The sequence below is a fragment of the Triticum urartu genome, chromosome 1A (assembly GCF_056163025.1).
Source record: "Triticum urartu cultivar PI428250 chromosome 1A, HENAU_Tu73, whole genome shotgun sequence".
Taxonomy (NCBI): Eukaryota; Viridiplantae; Streptophyta; class Magnoliopsida; order Poales; family Poaceae; genus Triticum; species Triticum urartu.
Genome location: NC_141873.1, coordinates 40,526,573 through 40,545,282, shown reverse-complemented (window position 1 = coordinate 40,545,282; position 18,710 = coordinate 40,526,573). Strand labels below are relative to the sequence as shown.

Here is an 18,710-nt window from a genome sequence, read left to right as displayed (position 1 = left end):
ACGCTCATTCTCTACGTTCATGTTGTGCATGAGCACACAAGCAGCCATCACCTCCCACATCTTTCGCTGGCTCCATGTTCTAGCAGGGTGCCGAACAATAGCCCATCGAGATTGGAGCACACCGAAAGCACATTCCATATCCTTCCTAGCACTCTCTTGTGCTTGGGCAAACCTAGCCCTCTTCTCTCCTATTGGTTTGGAGATTGTCTTCACAAGAGTTGACCATTGAAGATAGATACCATCTGCTAGATGGTATCGCTTGTACTTTCAAAAAAAGGTGGTATCCCTTGTTGTAGTGGTGGCTATTGACCTCAAAGTTGAACTTTCGAGAGTTGCCTTCTGCAAGCCGTGCGAATACCAGAGACCGCTGAAGCACGTTGATGTCATTGTGAGAACCCGCTATGCCGAAAAAAGTGTCAAATCCAGAGATCTTGTGATGCCACAACTCCAAGTATGACCGTACAACCTTTAACATGCCCCTTATATTGCACCTGCCAAACAAATGGACAGTTCTTTCACTTAGAGGGCGATACAATCTATGCTACCAAGCATTCCCGAAAAGCCTCTTGATTCGATGATCGCCAACAACTTGGTTGTAACTGCATCATTTGGTTCACTCAAGTACTTCGGACCAACACACTACAATCATAGCTTTGTATAACTTGTACAATGATGCAAGGCATGTGGACTCACTCATGTGGAAATACTCATCAACAAGGTCATCGAAAAATTTGCATGCAAGCATCCGAATAGTTGCAGTACATTTCTGATAAAAGGATAAGCCAACCCTACCAAGGGAATCATCCTCTCATCCAAAATAATAATCATACTCCACCACTCTCTCCTGAACACATGTCTCGCCATCCGAAAGCGGCGTCAGAAAAGCTTGGCATTGAAAGAGTGGGGATGTGCACCGGAAATAATCGCTATAGAGTAGTCAATGATCGCTCTCTCTGTTATGATTCAACGCCGGAGCATGGTCCGGGATCGACCCCCTAAACATTAGCTGCATCCTAGAAATGTGCTCATTGACGACCATAGTAGCAACCACAAAATCCTCACCGTCCGATGAATATATGATGTTATTGTAAAAGAACTCATCTGATCTATCGACCAAGATATCTCGTGGGCAAAAGGGCGAACACCTTGCGGGTGGCAACGAAGGAGGCCATGGCTGAGTCACGGCCGGTGAAGTCCGCGCACCCCGACAATGACCGTGGAGGCGAGAGCAGTACCGTCAACCCTTGGAAGGCGTGCCTTCTTGTGCTCCGATGGTGGCGAGTAGCGGCCACAGACGCTAGGAAGAGTTGGCCTCAGTGGGTGGGGTGGCAGTGGGGATGTTGGTGAACGCAATGGAGAAGTTGGTGGAAGCGACGGCGGTGCCTGGGTGGGGTCGTCGCGGCTGGGATTGGGTACCGGCGGTGAGGGTGGTGAGGCCGGCGTGTAGAGTATGGAGGAGGATGGGAAAAGAATGGCCGAAGTGCCATCGACGGGTTGGCCGGGGGGAGGACAAAAGAGGGCGTCATGCTCGTCCGCGTCGTGTCCACACGGATGCAAAACCAACTTAAATTTGGACCGAAAATGGGTCACGGCGGACAGAAAATGGACACTTGTCTGTTTGATTCAGTGCGTTGGGTCGCGTTTTTTTGTCAGCGTGAATCCAAACAAACATGGACAGATGAAATGAATCGCGGTGTTGGAGTTGGCCTAATGAGCGGGCTTTTCCCTGAGCAATATATATCAAAAAATTAAAATAAATGTGAGGGCACTGCTTCAATCACCACGCACGCCGGCGCGGCTGGCTTTTCAACTCCAACTCCCAAAGCACTGGATCCAACTCCCAAAGCAGCATGCTAATTAATGGCTAATAATTCTGTTGACCATTTTTTTCTGCTAATTTCTTCATTTTCTTATGGATTTCTTTCCTCCTATAAATACGTACCACCCGAGTATGAGCGGGGCAAGAGCTGCAGATTTACCCCAAAGCGAATTCTAGGCTGCTGGTTCCGTGTTTCAAAGAATTTGTGTACTAATTTTCAAACCCTTCTCTCTTTGGCAATTGTACTGTCGTCTATTCTTGTCTTTCCACTGAATCACTGATATTTTTCCTACTTGTGCGATGTGCCCTTGTGCAGTTGCTGCTTTGAGGAGACGATGAGTCCATGGTACATGAGTGAGGATCATAGCCGGATGCTGTCATGGTTGGATTTCTATCCCTCTCACAGCTTTCATAATAGGTATCTTTGAATCTTCTTCCTTTTTTTTCGAAAAGGAGGAATACCCCGGGCCTCTGCATCTCTCAATCTTCTGGTTGTGAAGAAAACTGAGAGATGAAACAGAAAAGATAGATAGTTTCATGTTTAGGAATTTTGGTGCTCACTGCTTAGAATCCTGAGGAATTAGATGTTTACAATAACGGAAAACAGCAATCTGGTTAATCATAGATGTGGAAAATAATACCAATCAGGATGCGTCTTTTTAGGGCTTAGTTAGCATGTTATTAGTTCCCCCTTTTTGTTGTTGTCATTAGAACTCCTGTTTTCCTTGATTTGGAATCAAGAATCTCTAGCTGAAACTCTTACCATCTAAGATATTTCCATGATATCTGTTTGACGAGAATTTGTCACGCCGAAGTATCTATGAGCACGAGTATATATCATAATGTTTTTTTTTCATAGAATCAAAGGAAGAATGATTTTGGTAGTATTTGATATGCACACGTACAAAGAAAAGCTTTCTCCACGTACGGTGGCCATAGTTCACAAATGTCACAAATGTCATTTAAATATTCCGGCCACGCACTTGAGTCGGCGGGACAGCCACAAGGGCCTTGGTCAAAAGTACATCAGCTGTACGCGGCTGGATAAGATGCACCCGAAGCTTCCTTTGTTTCAAATTCACTGGTATTGATAAGATAAGCATGGACTGCTCCGATTCTCTCGCCAACAATACGGTCATGCAAACAGAAAATTGGCGGCGCCGGTGGGCTGCACGTCGCTCCCTCCGTTACCCTAGCGCCTGCCTATATAAAGGCCATCAATCTTCACGCAGAGGGAGGGCGCACACTCAAGGGCTGGCCGTCAGGCCGCCCTCACGTCTCACGCACACTGATCCGGCCGTCAGGCCGCTCACATACACGCGCACGCGGCCGCCGCCGCAAGAAAGCCGTGAGGCTGTTACCACGCTAGATAATATAGATCACATCAGGTCTTGCCTCAGTCCACCACCGGATGCCTAGCATGCGCATGTTAGTTTCGACCGGTGGCCCGTTGACTCGTCCGTATGGTAAGAGATGGTGAGATCTCACATCGTCCTTTTCTCTTGATGTCCAGATCATTGATCGGTTCACACCGATCGATTTTGTGCCTCGGAATTGGGAAAAAAAATTCCGTACATACCGGTTGCAAACCTCATCCTTTGCAACCCGGACGTCATCTGCTACCACGTGTACAGTTGAACAATCGCACGGCGTCTTCAATTTTGTCCAAGCGATACGCAGCTCGGCTCCAATCGCTGCACGCATGCGTATGGCTCGGCTCCAAAACTGAACCTGTATGTGCGATATTGGCTCCCATAGTTACGTGATTGCTTCCGATCAGATCATAGCCCCGATCAGATGCGTAGCTGCAGCCTTGTCCGCCTCCAATCCTCCATCAATCCAATCGAGAATTTCTGATGGCTGAGCGACCGGAACGGTGTCCTCCAGGTAATGCGACTAGCCGCCAGTTCCCTGGCCCGACGCTCACTGCAGCACGAGGAACGATAGCCATGTCCGCCGGCCGTCGAAACACGCCCTCTCCCTTGCATGACGGGATCGGGCTGGAAGGACAGCCACGGCCGCCACTGGCCGTGCTGCCGCAATCTGAAGCAGAGCTGTCGTCGAGAAGGTCGGGAGTGGCCATGCCGGAATCTCACACCGTCGCCTGGAACGACAACCATGGTGGTTCTACCTCTGGCTTGCACCATGTAAACCTCGTTGATGACAACAGTCGCTGCTCCAAATTGTACCGTCCGTTGTATACGATGTCAGAAGCCACGACATGCACCATGGACTTGCCGCCGCCACAAGTCATGCCAGGAGGAGGCCAGCAAGATGACGCAGTTACGGATGGTCGTGGAGAAAATGGAGAGCAAACAATTCAGGTACGGCGGTCTCTCGGCTCAAATTCAAGCGAAATTTATCTTTTCACATCGCATTGTGGTAATAGAAAATTTAACTTTGAACTATGTGTACTGCAGGTTCCTGAAGTTGGGAAAACGTTTGAGTCAGAGAAAGACGCCTATGACATGTATAACACATATGCTGGCAAAGTTGAATTTAGTATTAGAAAGAACCAGACAAAGCGTCGACATGATGGTACTATATATCAAAAAAGAATTGTTTGAAGTAACCAAGGCCATCGAGAAACCGAGTCGTCGAAGGACACTACAAGGACGGATTGCAATGCCCGTATTCAGTTCAGTGTTAGCAGAGAGGGGATTTGGACGGTGCAAAAGGTTGTAACCGATCATAATCATTATCTTGCTAGTCCCAATAAGCTGCACAAACTGAGGTCCCAACGACGTGTTATAGAAGCAGACAGACATCTAATTGGCCAGATACGGGAAGCCAGAATGAAGCCATCCCAGGTGTATGACTTCATGGTAGCGTTTTACGGAGGACCAGACAAAGTGCCATTCGCAAAGATGGACTGCAATAACAAGATTGGTCGTGAGCGCAAAAAGTACTTAGAATCAAATGATTCACAAACACTTCTAGAATACTTGAAAAATAAGCAGAGAGAGGATCCAACATTTTTTTATGCCATTCAAGTAGATGAGAAAGATGGTCGGATTGCTAATTTCTTTTGGGCAGACGGACAGTCTATCATGGATTACGCATGTTTCGGAGATGCTATATCATTTGACACTACGTTTCAAACTAATAAGTTTGAAATGCCTTTTGCTCCAATCCTGGGAACCAACCATCACAAGCAGACTATAATTTTTGGGGCAGGGTTGTTATATAATGAGACCATTGAGTCATTTGTTTGGTTGTTTGAAACCTTTCTAACAGCAATGTCAGGTAAGCATCCAAGCACAATTTTCACTGATCAGGATGCGGCCATGGCAGGAGCAGTTGCATATGTGTTTCGAAATACAAGTCATCGACTTTGTCTATGGCACATTTATCTTAATGCTGCTAAACATCTTGGACATGTAATTCATGAGCATCCTGAGAAGTTTCTACCTGATTTTAAGAGATGTGTCTATGAAGATAGATCAGAGTATAAGTTCAACAAGAAGTGGCATGAATTGTTGGATTGGTACAACCTCCAGGACAACGAATGGATGGCAAAGTTATATGAGTTGAGGGAAAAGTGGGCTGCTGTCTATCGTGACTCGTTTACAGCTGATATGAACTCGACTCAAAGGAGTGAAGGTATGAATAATGTCTTCAAGCAAAGATTTCGTAGGAGACTTGGTCTCTCCGAACTCCTTGTAGAATGTGAGAAGGTTTCTCATAGTCTTCGGGAAAATGAGTTGGATGCAGATTTTAGTTCGCGTCGAAAGAACCCGATTACTTACTCATCTAAGTTACCTTTGCTGAAGACCGCATCCGAATCATATACAAGGAGGATGTATTCAGAGTTCGAGGAAGAATTTACAGGACAATTTTCGATGTCTTGTAAATTGTTACAAACTGATGGGTCAGTGTTGACATACATGGTTACACATATGAATAGTGAGTATGGAACAAAAGTTATATTCAATACTGCGGATACTACCATTACATGTTGTTGCAGAAAGTATGAATCCATAGGTATGTATGCTTTATTTAATTTCCAATATACTAGTTTCTAATACAAATTGATGAAATATGGTATCCGTATTTTACAGGTATATTGTGCAAGCATGCTTTTAAAGTTTTCAGTGTGAATGATGTTTTCATTTTGCCATCACAATATATACTAAAAAGATGGACAAAATATGCAAAGAGAGGATATTATGTTGAAAAACTAGGAACTGAGGAGGAAAGTTTGAAAACGCATGCTGCACGTGTCTCACGGAAGGCCACGTCCGTTGCATTGAAGTGTACCCGATCAAAGGAACTTCTTATTGATTTCGAGAAAGTTATAGATAAGTTTGACGTACAAGCAGTTAACTCTCTCAGCAAGATGGAGGAAAAATCAAATAAGGTTCCGCTAGTTTCGACTGACCTTTCTACCGACACACTAAAAGGTACAATATCAATTAGAATTCCTCCGGTGGTAAAAGGTGCAAAGACTAAACGGTCAAAACTCTCCTTTGAGAAGAAGAAAGGGAAGAAAAAGAATAGTACTAAAAAGAAAGGTACTGATCCTACACATTCTAGCAAGCCTTTTCTATTATATACTTTTATAGTTAGTGTTTAATTTATCTTTCAACTCTTGTCTGAAAATAGGAGAAGATCCAAAAAATGCAGTACGAAATAGGGATGATGGCATTCATCCACAGGAATTGATGGTAAAACATATGACTTGGACTCAGTATTCACTTTTCATATTTTCCTTACATATTTATATGAACAATTTTAAATTATATGACACAGGATGTTGGGACTGGTAGCATTGACGTTTCTAGTACAGTGCCAAACTTTCGAAATGATGTGTATGGGCAGTCTTCGTCCATGGCTGCTCCGTTGATCCAAAGTGGATTTACTAATGCCGCAATTCCAACCTTTGCAAATGATGCGTACGGGCAACCTTCAGCTATGTACGCTCCTTTCATCCAAGGCGAATTCACAAGTATTTTGCTTGGAGTTCATCAGGATGCCACACTGTCCTCGTCTGCTAAAAAGTTACATTTTGATGAATAGTATTTAGCGCAACATATAAGGAGTATGATCTTTTTTATGTAATCTGGTGTACCATGAATTTTAATTGATGTACTGCAGCACACTGGATTTTGTCTTCATTTACAATGTTTGAGTATTGTGCCAGTTGCAAGGTTTGATGAGTTTGTACGCCTATTTTCTAAAGAAGTTATAGAATTTATGAACTGGTGTATTAGAATACAAGTACTTTCCAATTGCCTGTCTAAATGGTTGTCAGATTTCATACTAAAAAATGAATCTCACACTGAAGTTTAGGCCTACTCAAGGACAGTAGAAAAAAATAGCACCTTCGCTACAGTATATAGCAAATCAAAAAAACATGGAGAAATATTCAGATTTTTTTAAACACATCCAGCAAAATAAAGATTTTATATTATCCATGTGAATTTGATAGGAAAAGATACATTGTATACTAATTAGTACATTGTTAGGGAGAGCAATCAGCTATAGGTTGGTACAATAGTTGTCATGAATTCAACATCAAATTTGCAAGATTTGACATTCCTAGTCTAAGTATACTCCATCAGCAACCATTGCGTCTTCTTCAACAGTTTTCTCAGCAGCTGTGTTGTTCTAGCAGTATACTTGAGGGTCTTCGGATAGAAGAACGACGGTGGAGTGTGGCTGTTGCGTGAGTAGGTGGCCTCCTGTTCGCTCTTCGTTCCCTCATGTTGATGCCTAACACAACTTTGCATTTCGGTTAAGATTCTGGGCATCTTGCACCTGTACAAGGCATCATCCTTGTTCGAAGCACCAATGTTGTGCAACGCCATCTTGACTGGAGCTCTCCCAGCAGCAGTCCAATTGACCCTAGTCTTGTACAGACAGTAAATAAGATTCAATTTCCTTGCCCTCCACTTCTTTGGATTGTAGCAAAGAGATACAACTACTTGGATTAATCACAAGTCCAAGACCCTGCATTAGCAATTATCCATACAAGGCTGACAAAACAATTCAGTACATGTAAATCATCATGTCAAAAAGGAGGCACATGATTACACTATCAATTGATATGGCATCAGCCGGTAAATCAACAATCCATACGACACATGTGTAGGATGATGGACAAAATCATGCCTACAAATTATGAATGGTTCACAATTCTAAATTGAATGGCTAATTAGGTACTCTATCTCTTTTCTTTTCAGACTTGAAGAGATTTATTGATCATTAATCGGGATTAGAATCAAACTACAAAGCATCAGCTATAATTTTTGGAACAAAGTTCATCTAAGGGAATCTACGTCTACTACTACTAGGTTGCTTGGCATAAAGATGTACCAAAGCACTGCACGGAAGGAGGAGAGCTGGCCGGAAAAATTACATCTTGCGTACGCGAGTTTGGGCCACGGGCGGCCTTGGCGGATGCGACTCCAGGGACCGGCGGGGGCAACTCCCAGCGGTGGCCCGGAGTCAAGACAACTCCCGGCAGCGGCGATGCGATTCCCAGTGGCGGGTGCGGAAGCGAATCCCGGCGGCGGCGGCGGCGGCGGATCGGCTATGTGCGCAGAGTCTAGGAGTCGGGATCGAATGCTCTGTTCTGTGCGAATCGAGCCGCTGTAGAGGGAAGGAGCCGAGCCGCGCGAGTCGAGGGCGGCGCTGGTATGCCGATTGGAGCCAAGCTGCGTATCACTTGGACAAAATTGAGGACGCCGTGCGATTGTCCAGCTGTACACGTGGCAGCAGATGATGTCCAGGTTGTAAAGGATAAGGTTTGCAACCGGTATGCATGGAATTTTTTTCCCGGAATTGCAGACTGATTTGGCAATCAAGTGGCCGGATGACTTGGGATTCGGATCGCTCTCGTAGCAGATCGTTTCCATTCAGGTTTTAGCTTGATGCTTGTGCCCAAAGAACAAGCAAGTAGAAATAGTTGTTATGCTAAAGAAGATGAAATTTCGCATGCACGTGCATGATGTTTGAGACAGAAAATACAGGCAGGAAGGTTGGCAGCTCTTGTGCATGATAATTTTAATAACAGAAGCTCAGTCCGAGATTTATTCCGGACAGCAAGCATGTAGTTTTCAGCTGCAAATTTTATGAGAGATAGAAGACATGCCAGGGAAGGACTTGTAAATGTTTTTAGCCCGTTTGGCGCACGGGAGAGCCCTCTGAAAATTTGAGATCAAGGTCAATTAGCCTGATGTTTAGAGCCGGCAGGGCTACACGTCAAAATTTGTCGCTGGCAAACCGTTGTGAGTTAGAACCCTACATGTTTAGCAGATGACAATGCGATAAATTAGTAGTAGATGCCAAGGTTTAGTTGATATACATGGGTCTAGAGGAGGATGGAGCCAGCAGCCCACATGCAGAGTCGGGCGGGGCCACCGGACCGCCAGGGCACAGTCGGCACCGAGTGGGCGTGCACACACGTAAGGCTGGCCACGTACATAGTAGGCCGCCCTCTCACGCATGCACGTTTTGTGCCTTGGACCCTTGGTCCTTTTGTAGATGTATAGCATACACGTGTTATTCGTCACAGGCGTCCGTGTCCATACAAAGATAATCAGAGATCCGGCAGTGCTATACTTGTACACATCAAATTTCTTAGGACAAACTAAAAGGAGCATATGCATGAATCTTTTATGGAGGCATGGCAGAGTCTCTCCTCAATGGCATGCAAAAAGACCAGTTCATTTGAGGTCCTCCAAATAATGCAACGAAGTATATCGGGCTAATCAATTTAGCCCGCATATAACATTAAACATTTACATCTGAATGTATTTTATGAACAACGTGGCTAGTCGACATCATGACATGCCCTATGGTAATTCTGATATTTCATTCACGGACCGCACAGCTAGGTACCCGTTGCAAAGTCTCATGACACGATCCTTTTCTTCCGTGACCAACAAGGCCGGAACCGCTCATTGGTCTAAGCCAACGAGGCTAGACATTTTCTCCTTGACCGACGAGGTGGGGAGACAATTAGAAGGATTCATGAAGTGCTGACCGGTGAGGTTGGACACACTATCTCCTTGACCGACGAGGCTGGGAGACATTACCCCTTTTTCGTGACCGACAAGGCCGGAGCCCTTTTGTCCTAGCCGACGAAGCCGGACTCACTTTGTTCGTGACCGATGAGGCTGAACACTTTTTTGAGACTTCACTATGAACCCGTTGCCGACAAGGCCGGATGTTTCATAACAAAGGCCGATGAGGCTTTGGGATATCATTACATGCCACTTTTACTCCTCAGTATATTATGAGAACATTTCAGGTTCAAGACGACGACCATCAACGCAGCTTAATCGGAGGTGTTCTGTGGGATTTACCTGCAGATGTAATTAACCGGATGGTCTTACGAGGCTCCAGAAATCAGAACCCTCAATCGCTGGATATTAGTCAGATGTACTTGTCCATGGCGCAACATACGTAATCATGTGAGAAACCGCACTTTGTAATTCTCATGAGGATTAATAAAGCAGTATTTCCCTATGTGATTGTCTCTTTTATTTATTTGTATACTAATGTATACTAGCACGCCCCGCATTTTACTTTATCGCCGTTACGCATTAGGAAATACCCCTGCCCGGGGGATGTTTTTTTTTTCGCGAAACAATATCATTAGCCTGTGAAAAAAAATCTATTCATGTTTCGTTCCATGATTAAATTGAACTGTACTAGTTGTTTTGAAGTACCCATGTATGCAAGCAGACAAATTGTTTTAACTCCACTAACAGTAGATGGGGTCTTCTCTTTTTTTTCAGTTTGCCCATGGGCCTCTGGAAGGATAGGATCGGCCCTGCTGCCCGTCTCACAAGCAAGCCCTCGGCCCTGGACGGTGTGCACCAAGGAATGATGAGGCTCCATCCGACTGAATGGGCAGGATGTGGACCTGAAAAGTTGATCTTGCAGCAGTTGTCGTTGACCTCTCTGAACCCAGGCAAAAATTCAGTGAAATGCCCAAGGAGTGACATCTTGCAGCAGGTTATTCCTCTGTTCCATGATGTTCAGAGTCAAGTGTCAAGTAGTAGTACATCGTATGGTTTTCCTGATGTTTGGTTCAAGCATGTTGCTGAACTTTGTATGTATACCTGGACAGGTGAAAGACTGGCGTTTCTTCATGTGGTTGGACAGGTACTTGGACATGGTCGCGGAAATTTGGATGAGAAACGCGGGAGCTCTTAGCATGTCGCGAGAAATGCAGCGACGCCACGATGACATGAGAGCTGAACTTGATGCCATAACGGCTGGACTTGATGCCATGAGAGCTGAATTTGATGCCATGAGAGCTGAATTTGATGCCAAGTCTGCAGCATTGAATGAACGACTTGGTGAGGTGGCCGCCCAGATTGCAAAGTTTCGGTTTTTAACGTATTTCCTTTTCATCATTCTTCTAGTGTTGACAGTGATACTACTAGTGAAATAGAATTTCTGTGTAATGAATTGTGATCACCTTCCTGTATGAACCAAATTAGGGCATATGATGAACGGCTGATATGGATAGTATGATCAAATTTTCCTGGAGGCTGACTTGTCGCGGTTATGTCTTTCTCCCATATGGCTTTGGGCAAACATAAACTCAGAGGCAAAATAGACAACAGCAACCACATAATTATCATCCAAGCACTGCCAGGAACTTAGGCAAACATAAGCAAGCTATTTAACAATGTCGCTTCATGTATCAACAAAATCGAGCTGGGTGTAGAAAAACCACTCTTGTTGTCAAATCGAAATGTTGCTTCATCTATCAACAAAATCCACATAAATCCCTTCATATATCATCTCTTGTTACAGGACACTTCAAAGTTGAAACATGACAGGATAGATCAGTTATCTCAAACAAACACATGCCAAATATATAACTGCTAACACAGGAGATTAGCTATGCAGCTTCATATACTCTTTATGGTCCAGGAGAATGTTGCTGCTTTTTATGTCGCAATGCACGATCGGATCATCACAATCACGGTGCAAGTACGGCAAAGCTTGAGCTACATTCCTCACCACAACAACTCTCCTGGACCAATCCAGCTCCTTCACTAGCTCTTGCTCACACAGAATGGACGCGTAAGCTCCCCCTCTTGATAAGATCCTACACCAGGAATATGCATCGGAAGCCGGAACAGAAGCCATATAGCTTGACGACACATCGGTGCTTGATTTTTGTCAGGATTTTAATCTCGGCATGAAATGCTCCCTCATTGATGCATTCTTCCACCGAGTGGAAGAGCTTGGCGGCAAAGATTGCCACGGGTACGAGGCACGACAGTATGACATACGTGCATATATAGTCTGTTGACCTTGTTAACTCTTCAAAAGGAAGTGACTGCATGGTAAAGTTGAGGTACTTCAGAGTTTTTTGAGGTAGCCGCAGTACACCTTTTTACTCATGTTGGAGTACTAGTTGAGATCAATCATTTGACTAGAAGAAACCGAGGTTTATATTCATTTCGGGGTACCAAATTTGGTACTTACAAACTTTCCTATATTTGTACAATTTTTTTTTGAACCGGGCTACCCCCTTTCCATTACTTGCATAACGGAAATACAAAGTCTGTTTTGTTGGGAAGAACAAGGGATGGGGAAAGAGAAGTAGCGAGCTCGGAGCAATGTCAGGAAACCGACTGTTCTGTGTCTGAAGGACACAAAACTAAATTTTATACACATGCCGCCCTTTGCTATACTCCAAGTATCCCAAGCTTCTGCAGAATCAAGTGGTATGGAGTGTGGTCATAGACTGATGCACTCTGTTTCGAAGCTCCTACCAATCAGTAATAAAGTCGTACAGAATGTGGTCACAACTGGTGAAGAAGGTGGACAAGGAACCTAGACTATAACCAGGAATTGCTTTACGGAATAAGAAGTGCCTGCCAACAAGATATTTCACTGGATTTGGTGGACTCCAATATCTCAAAATAAAACCTCAGGTCGTAAAACAGTTGTTTATCTAAATCTTCTAAGAAAATGATTCCCGACAGCAGATGCATATCATAATAATTCCAAGCACCTTATGCTACTCCATCTCCTGCCATGCAGTCACAGCATATATATAGTTTGTAGCCATTCTCTTTGGGCATACTATTTTCATTTAGAGAGCACAAATTAAGCGTGAGCCGATCATTCGATTACAATGGGATGTTGCCTCCTAATGCAAATGTTAGTAATGCAGCATGTTGCTTATTGGCATGCGTGTTGCATTCCGGAGAAGTTGGACTGAAGTACTAAATCAATGCAAAATCACTTTCTTACCTGTCACTCTTATCAACGTAAGAGTCCCACTACACTTGATGTCCAAATTCATGTTCATCTTCCTGTACAAACGGGACGAACAGGCTGTGTTGGCTGGTTCTGTGAGCTATATGGAGAGTTTGGAGAAATTGCAAGTTTGCCAAATGGTAAGATCTTCATTTCACATGCCAATATCAGGCTCGGAAATTCGAAATGATGATGCAAGGGCATACGATCAAATCCTCTGTAGGCCATAAACATATGTAGAACAAATCCAATATGTAGAACAAAAACCAAGCATAAACACTTACCCAATGCATGCAACCACATTCCCACCATGCAGCCATCGTTGCTGAAAACTTTAAAACCATTTGGACTTTAGATCCTAACTGTCATTGTAGGCCATAAAAAAGATTGCAGAACATGTTTGTGCAAAGCAAATATTCTTCCTTCCATGTTGACAACTACGTTCAGAGTTGAGGCAGCAGCTTCAGCACGGTCTGGCGTAAAGAGGTTTCTTCTCAACCAAACAGACTTTGGTTTCAGTATGTTGCTCCTGGAGTCATGTCTGGAGTGTGAGAGATTCAGGTCCAAGTCATTAACTGGCCAATGTGAAATAGAAAAAGTTACAAGAAAAGACGGAGGATAAAACAGGTTGAACTATTATCTGGTACTGATAACATTATTGCAAGTAAAGCCTCAGTATATCAGCAAGCCGACCTGCTCCCCGCATCCTAAAACAACAAAGACAATGCGCACATTGGCCTGTGAGTGACCTGGGTGCTACTACCTTGGAGATTTGGTCCATGTCCTCCAGAATGTATTTCTGGCTCAAAGAAGCCTTGGTGCTAGCGGCTGATTTACTCGCATGAAGGTCGCCTTTGACTGTATGTAGGTTGTGAACTATACACACCTGCAGCTATAGCGCAATTCAGCTCCAAACCGAAGCCACACAGAGTGATTTTGAGTTCACGAAGCGCACTTCCACTGTACTGTACTCCTCAATGTATACTTGATCAGTAAAAAAAAAAACAAATAATGCGCATATGTACACGGGCTCGTCACAGTTGAAAGTTATAGGCTGAAAAACTTCGGTTGCTTCAAGTTTTGTCGGTTAAACATCCGGCCTGCTGTATCAGCTTCCAATAAAACAGAATGTATCAATTCCCATTTAAAAAAAAATTGATGCCTGCATCCACTTTCACAATTCTGCCTACTGTTTTCATATCTTGTTATTTTTAAAACTAAAGATAAAACCAACCAAAATAAATAAAACATAAAAAATCACGTGCGCTCTCCGGCTGCCTATGTAACGTCCGCGAGAGCTATTTATCGCTTATAGCGAGACGGTAGCTTCTCTCGCACGAAGGACTTCTTATCTTGCATAGCAACTGGGCCGGCCTGTTTATCTTTCTTTTTTTTCGATCACTGGCACGCGAGCGATCGCTTCACTAGTTCAAATCCATTGTTCTCCTCTTTAGTTTTTTGTTTCTTCTCGGTTTTTCTCTGCTTTTTTGTTTTCCTTTGTTTTTTTCACCGGTTGTATTCCCTGCTTTATGTGAATTTTCTGTTTCCTTTGCATTTTAATTGGTTTTCTTAATTTCTTTCTCGGTTTTCATTGATTTGTTTTCTTCATTTTTTCTGTTTCTCTCTTGGTTTTCATTGTTTTTCCTTTCTTTCTTGGTTTTCATCAGTTTTTTTTCGTTTCTTTCTCGGTTTTCACCGATTTTTTTCTTAATTTTTTTGTTTCTTTCTTGATCTTCATTGTTTTTATTTTCTTTCTTCGTCTCTTTCTTGGTTTTCATCAGCTTTTTTCGTTTCTTTCTCGGGTTTCTTGGTTTCTTTGGTGTCTTTGTTTTTTCATTTCTTTCGTTTTGTTTTCTGTGTTTATTTTTGGTTCTTATTGGGTTTCTTTTTTCTCTTTGTGTTTTTGTTGATTTTTACCGGTTTCTTTTTTGTTCAGCATGTGTTAACTTTTTTGGTACACGTTCAAATTCTTGTATACATCAGAAATATTTGTATGTAGATGTTTAGCATTTTGAAATACATGATTAACATTATTTGAAAAATTATATTTTTACAACTATTTTTCCTACACATTATACATTTTGGGTATATATGTAATACATGTTTAAAATCTTTCAAATATAAGTTTGACATTTTTTTGAATGCTTGACTAACATTTTCCAGGTACAAGATTAACAATTTTTAATACATGGTTAATATTTTTCTATACAGATTTAACAGTTTTCAAATGCTTGATTAATTTTTTTGAAATAGAAGATTAATAATTTTTGAATACATGATCAATATTTTCTCAAATGCTTGATTACCATTTTTTAAATACCTGATCATCTTTTTTCACACACATTGTATATATTTTGAATGCATGAGATACATTTTTTTATACGCTTGGTTAACATATTTAACATTTTTTTCAAACGCTTGGTTAACATATTTAACATTTTTTTTCAAATGCTTGGTTAACATTTTAAACATTTTTTTGAACGCTTGGTTAACATTTTCTTAAATATGTTATGTAAAGTTTTTTTGTGGTCTATTTATTATCATATTTGGAAGTATAAAAAAAAGTAAAAAAAAGCTAAAAGAAAAACGAGGTATTAGCTCTCGGGCGCCTGGGCTGGCCCATCTTGCGCTTACCTTCTTCACGCGAGAGTTCCCTATGTCTCGCTCACCCGAGAGCGTACGTTCGCATTGAGAGCTCCCGTCTACACGCCCGGGAGTCGGGACCGTCCCCCTATCCCACCTAAACCTGATCATTCACCGGGCTAGGCTTGTCAAAGCCCGCAGCAAAAATCCCAAGGCTGGGCTCAGCCCGGCCCAAAACACACGAACGGTTACATTTTTCAATTAAAATAAGAAGGAAGTGCATTGTAGGTCTCTGAACTATTTCAGGGGTGTCACCAAGGTCCTCGAACTATGATGACCATCATTCAGGTCCTCAAAGTGCAATAAGCGTGTCATTCAGGTCCAAAATCAGTTCCAACACTGAAGTAGTCTGATGATCTATATTTCGCCTAGCATGACGCACTCACTGTACTTTTAGGACCTGAATGATGATTTTCATAGTTTGAGGACCTATGTGACACCCTTTAAATAGTTTAAGGACCTATAGTGCACTTTACTCTTAAAATAAGCATACTTGGGGTAATAAAATAATAAATATACCTATATTTAATTTTTTGAGACAATCTTGCAAAGCTTTATTCAACCGTCACACCGTGTACAAGGACGAACAAAAGATCATCAGATGGGGCTAGAACGAAAATAGGGCCACATGCATGGACGTGGAGTTTCTACACCTGAGCTCATATGCTTCTGCCATGAACAGTAAAATAAATAAAATAGAAAAACATTTCAAAAAATTCTGAAAACAATTTGTGGCATGCTTTAAGAAATGTTTGTTGTGCATGCAAAATTTCATCATGAAATGACATTGGTGGAAGGCATGGTAAAAAAACAAAATTAATACTCTGTAAATGTTACTTTCAAACACATTTTGGAGCTCTGATTTTGTTTTTTTCCACGACTTCCGAATGTGATTTCATGATGAAATTTGCATGCACAACAAACACTTCTTAAAGTATGCCATAAAAAAAATTCAGAATTTTTTGAAATGTTTTTATATTTTATTTAGTGTACTGTTCACATCAGGAGCATATGAGCTCAGGTGTAGAAAGGTACTTTCGCACATGCAGCGATTACACACAAGGACCAAACGAGGGAATAGCAACAAGAGCATCAACGCCTCCTCGCTGAGAATCGTGCTCCGCGCACGCGGCGCATCAGGATAGGGCCTATGCGCATCCCAGAACAGCTCACCCAGCCAATCGGCAACAAGCGCGAGCCCACCAGTCATTGGGTTTTGAAACTACAGAGAGGTAAAAACAGATCCAACGTCCCAAAAGAGTTTTGAGACTGGTTTGGCCACCATTCAACGGCTAAAATGAAACGAAATCGGGAAAGCCTCCTCGAGCCAAATTGGCTAGCAACCTTATACATTTTTATCCTTTTTCTCGAGGTTATAAAAACTTCATTATCTAGTTCTAGTATTTTGAAAAAAATGCTTATTTTTACACACAGTTTGAGTCACTTGTTGCCTGTTAAAAGTTTCAAATGTCCTCTTTTTTGAAATTGAAATTGAGTCCTATAAAAAGGTCTAATTTTCAAACTATGTTTTGTTTCATTAATTTTGCTTTAATTTTTTCCTCTATCTAGAAGTGGAATAGAATAACCGTTAGGGCATCTCCAACGTTGACCCACAAACCTCCCGCAACGGTCCGGAAAGCGTTGTCCGGACCGTGGAAGCCATCCGACGCGGGCCTGTATCAGTCCACGACGCGGTCCGGACGCGATTTTTCCTGCAAACCAGAGACAAAAGTGGGGGAGGTTTATGGGAGTCCGGACCAATCCCAAGCCCGTTTCTGACCGCCCTGGACAACCAAAAACCCCTTCCCCTCCCGCACGTTTTCAGTCCGCTCACTGGCGCCAGCATTGAAGCGGTGTGTCGGCTGAGAGAGCGCCGACTGCGTCGCTTCCTGGTGCAGGCGACCACCGCTCGTTCAAACGACACGACGGCCGCCCGTCCGTCTGCCGCCCACATTGATGGCACACGGTAGCCGAGGCGTCTCCTCTTGTGCCACCCATCCGTCCCTCTGGCGCCCACCGGTGCTATATAAACCACTGCCCTAGCCATATAGCCACAGTAATCCCTCTCCACATCACTCCAGCGATGGATCCCTCCGCGGCCAAAGCTCTCTAGGGCGGGCTTACGTCGGAGCAGAAGAAGGCCATGGCCGCCATTGCTACCAACTAGCAGGCCGACAGGCAGCCGGAGGACGTGCAAATGGAGGACGCCTCCTTCGACGTGCCAGCGCCACCCTCCTCTTCCTTCGTTGCAGCCTTGCTGGTGTAGTGCACCATGACCATTGAGGTGGCCCATGCCCATTATATGGACATGGTGCCGAAGGAGCGGGATGAGCAGTTCCAGGAGGCGTAGGCCGATGCCAACCACAACCACAACCTCCTCTAGGAGCATATCTGCATGCGGAGGAGCTGGTAGCCCTCGGCAGGTCGGTCACGCCAGATGCGGACCTGGCGGAGCAGGAGGCGCTCCTCGAGTACTACCGCTCCGCCCGCGAGGTCCGCCTCGCTGGCTGGCGGTTCCTGCAGTGGGTGACGGCCGCCGGCAACAAGTGTGACGATGAGGCGAGTGAGGTGCTGTTCGGCGACACCGCCGACGAGGAGGCCGCGCCCCGGAGGCACGACCAAGAAGAAGCCGGCACGTTCGCGGGCACCGCCGACAGCGAGGAAGAGTAGTGCACGGTAGGTCGCCGCCGCTTGTGTCGCAGGATGGCCACTGTTCCTCCCCTCTCGTCGACGCCAAGCTTGGTGGGCTCACCACCTTCGGCCGATTAGTTGCTTGGCAGCGATGTGGAGCAGGACAACTTCACTTCCTGGGCCTCTGGAGAAGGAGGTCACGGAGATAGAGCTGGATAGCGCCGAGGCGGAGCTGGAGACGGTGAAAGCTTCAGTTCTGTTGGTTCATGGCCGGACACGGGGAACGGGCGCCGACGACTATTTAGATTAATTATACCTAGCCGGACGTGCTTTGTTTAGTTAATGTAAATGTAATGAAATCCCTCATGTTTATATAAAA

General features: G+C 43.9%; 1 pseudogene across 1 annotated transcript; it reads left to right on the top strand.

Moving 5' to 3' along the window:
* The first annotated feature begins 2,896 nt into the window (after positions 1 to 2,896).
* LOC147989795 (uncharacterized) lies at positions 2,897 to 18,370 on the top strand (annotated as a pseudogene). Its single transcript, XR_015611284.1, has 8 exons — positions 2,897 to 4,143; positions 4,240 to 5,803; positions 5,881 to 6,333; positions 6,425 to 6,486; positions 6,572 to 6,735; positions 10,567 to 10,786; positions 10,902 to 11,133; positions 18,084 to 18,370. The product of XR_015611284.1 is annotated as an uncharacterized LOC147989795 (transcript).
* The last annotated feature ends 340 nt before the right edge of the window (positions 18,371 to 18,710 follow it).